This window comes from Lygodium microphyllum, chromosome 19 (genome assembly GCF_053477565.2).
Source record: "Lygodium microphyllum isolate KBCC chromosome 19, Lygodium_microphyllum_v1.1.10, whole genome shotgun sequence".
NCBI lineage: Eukaryota > Viridiplantae > Streptophyta > Polypodiopsida > Schizaeales > Lygodiaceae > Lygodium > Lygodium microphyllum.
The window spans coordinates 131,963,812-131,967,979 of NC_141153.1; positions in this window are offsets into that span (position 1 = coordinate 131,963,812).

Here is a 4,168-nt window from a genome sequence, read left to right on the forward strand (position 1 = left end):
TACAATGATGCTACCCCCACCACTCTTTTTGACCTCAAACACCCGCAAAGATATCTATGAAATGGCTAGATAATGTGTGGCAAAAAAAAAATGCATATAGGTCATAGTCACTATACTTGGGGGTCCTCAAGTTAGAAATGCTTGGTGGCTTTAGTCGGCTACTTTGTCCCTAACCCCTTAGCCCATTTTCATTCCGCATTTCATGCTCAGGGCACCTCAAGGGTAGGACTTCCAAACTTGTCTCCCTAAGCCACACAACACACCTATAATGATGCATGAATTGGGTCCTTAAGTGTGGGACACCCAAGCTTCGACCCAACTCCCAGTTCCATTAACACGAGCACAAGGCACCACACGGTAAGGTAAACACACCCCCAGATAGTGCACCTTCTTTTCTTTTCAAGTAAATCCAAATGCTGCACTCCACCAACTTCGAAGGCCCCATCATCCCCTTAATTCACCCTTGACCCCCACCACTTCAACCAATTGATCAGTTTCTTCCAAAGACCAACCCCCACACAACCACCTTGTCATCAACTTACAATATCACTGTTGCACAACATGTCACCATGCAACCAAAATGAAGCATAGGAAGACCAAGGAAGCCCAAGTCAAAAAGTGAATGAAGAACCTCATTAGGAACAGTGTAGGAGATGGAAACCTCACAAAAAACGTGGGGGATCTCTCACTACTTTGGCGAGGTCCTCTCAAGAATGAGGGAGGTCCTTTCACGAATGAGAGAGGTCCTATCAAGGATGAAGGATGCTCTCTCCAGGATGAAGGAAAGCACCAAAGATTCTAGCAAGGTGCTCCAAAAAGATGGAGGAAAGCATCAAATATTCTAGCAAGGCTCTCTCAAGGATGAGAGAGCACCTTCAAAGGCTCTCGTGAGGAAAGTGCGAGGTGTAATGTAATACATTTTATAAGAAGTGATGGGTTTCCTCATGTACAAGTGATAAAGTCTAAACGGACATAAGTGAAGGGATGAGACAACTTGAAGGGAATAGGGAAAAGCCATGTTAAGCTTGCATCATTGCAACCTCAAAAGGGCAAGAAGGGGATCCATCCAATACCATCATCAATTTCAAAGACAGGTCTGCCCACCCACCAATCTCCCAAGGGAATCTATTCAACACCATCTTAAATTTGAAAGATAGATCCGCCCACCTACTAACCTTCTAGAGGGATCCATCCAACACCATTTGCAATTTCAAAGGACCAATCCACCCACCGTCAGCAGCATCAAGGAAGGATCAGTCCCAACACCATCTTCAATTTCAAGGGCCGATCCATCTAACACCATTTCCAGCAAGGGCTTGTATACAAACTCAAAAAAGACATCTAGCTAAACCCATCCCACTTTCCAACTACTACCCATCAGTGCCATGGGACTGGCACTAGGCTAGGAGGGGAGTAATGTTAACCTCATCACAAGAAAAACTGGAAAAAGTGGAGAAGTGCAAGTCCGGAGCCAAAAGAGGTGGCCTAGAAGGAAATCGGACACAATGGAAGAAGCATGAAGTGAAATGGCTGAAAGCGCAAGAGCAGCCTTAAAAGCTAAGGCAAAGGCAAAATTACATTTTTAAATGCAAGGCGCCCCCAAAACTTTTTGTAAAAGAGCGCCAAGCTCCCTCCTATGTAAATTGTAAAAGTAGATGTGCAGTAGGAAGGAAGCTTGGAAGATATGAGGACAATGGGAAAGAGAGCCTAGGCCATGTAAAAGAGGAGGACAATGGGAAAGAGGGCAAGCCATGGTTGGCCATGTAAACAAGGGGATAAGGGGATGACTGCCCAAAAGGGATTTAGGGTTTTATATATAAGGTCAAAAAAGTGAATGAGGAGCTCATTCTTGTGTTTTTTCTTTCTAACCAATGTTTAATGAGGTTGCTAAAGCCATTTATAAAGAAAAATATTTAGTGAGTGTTTGGAATGGATGCAAATGTAGATATGTTTATACACCAACCCATGCTTATTGAAGATAACTTGCATCTCATAATTGGAGAAAGAGAACTTTCCCAACGTTGCCCATAGTGTGACTAGCAAAGCAAAGACTCTCCTAATTCTTAGAGAAAATGTATTTTATTTTGTTGAGAAAATACATACATACCTTGATTGATTAGCTATCATCAAATTTATTATAATCTTTTACTATCATTGTCCATCAGTTTGTGTAATAGTAGTGCTCTTGCCATAGGTCAATGTAATATAAATCTAGATTCAGATTGCTTGCAAAAATTATTTTTTATTGGAAACGAGAGAGAGAGAGAGAGAGAGAATAAGCTACACACACACACGCGCGCGCACACACACAGAGAAGATGGTGGTGAAGATAGTGATGGTAGTGGTGATGATAGAGCTAGTGGCAATGGGGTAGTAGCAGTGGTGGTGGTGGTGGAATTGGAAGTGGAGATGGGTATATCTAAGGGTGGAATAAGTAAACTACATGGAAAAAGAATATAGGGTTTTCAAAAAAAAGCTCACTCTTGCCCTTCCCCTTTCCTTTTTTGTGTAACCATTTGTATGGTTTTTTGCCAAAGATGATGTATATTGCATGATGTGCTTGTATATTTAAGCTTGAACCTTTTTTTTTTTGTAAAACTATTGAAAGATCTCTAATAAACTATTTCCTTTGACTCTTCCTCCTCCATATCTTGTGTGCCTAAAGTATTTTGTTATTGGTTGATAATGTGATTTCTCCATACCTTGGGTTGACTAGATAGATAGACTTTCATACTGCTTGATAAATATGGAGCATGGTTGTATAAAACATGCTACATAAGTAAAACATAAAAAGATTTAATTAAAAATCTTATATAAGTTAGAAAATGAAGAAATAAATCAACTTCTTACCATACAAACATAAGAATTTCTTACCACATAGTGAAGTGTTGATTATCCCAAGCTTCTGTAATTTCTTTTTTGAAAAGGTTCAATTGGTCTTTGAAGTCTTTGAGATCATCATCTCTCCAATAGAATTTATCACAATAAAAGAATATTTTATCTAATAATTTCTAAACTATAGATTTTTTATTTCGAGTCTACTCATTATCAGCATGATCCTTAATCGCATTTATGTAGGGATTTTCATTGATTATATTTAATGGTTTCCATTTCTAGAGTTAATATTACCAAGCTTTCCATGAAATCCTAGGAACCTTCTAACATTTACCCTACCAATAGATGGATTTTTGGGGATACAATTTCCATCCCTGGACTTTTGAAGATCTGGTTCAATAACAACATTACTTCCATACAAACCAATTGCAGATAAAATTTGCTTGATCTTTGTTATAGCATCTTGTCTAACTGATACGGATTTTAGCTTTCAAGGAAACCTTATATAAAGATGAAAAATCTTTTTAATTATTTTGCAGAGTGCATGAAGTGTACATATATGAGTATTGGCCAAAGAAATATCCAAAATTGGCTTGAATTGTGGGGCTTTGGTATGCCTAGAGGGGACTCTATTCCAATTGTTTGATCTAAGCTGTGTAGCTGGGGACATGCAATATAGGCAAGGACATCTAGAGTTTGTTCCTTTGGACACATTGTACATGAATTTGAGTGTTTTTAAGTCACTAGTTATGTGTTATTCTACCTTGTAGTTTCCAAATCTCTCAACAAATAGCTCTTCTCTTACTTGTTGGCTCTTAATCATATCAAGTATCGAAGTTTGATGGAAAATCCAATCCAATATATCAAAATCCTATGTGTCTACTTCAAAAGCTCCTAAACACCAAATATTATGTTTAGACTGAAAACTAAATGGCATTGAATCATTGCAATGACTTGATGAATGTGCTCTATTCATCAAAGTAATAGAGATCCTTTCTAATTTTGTACACTTAAAAATCTCACTTTTATTTAATCGCAAACTTGGCTACTCCTTGTGCCTCTTCTAAAGACAAATCATAAAATTTGATCATCAAACATTGCAAGGTAGGCAAATCAAGGAAAATGTTATTAAAGTCATTATAAACAACCTCTTTCTTCTTGCTCTTGAAGTTGACCTTGATATGGAAAGGCTTATAGAAAACTTCCATCACCTTGCCACCATTGACTCTTTATCTAATAGTTTTCACCATAGATGGCCTTGGAAGTAAACAATTTCATATTTGACCCTATTTCATATTTGATCATATTAGCTTAAAAAATCTATGTATATGAA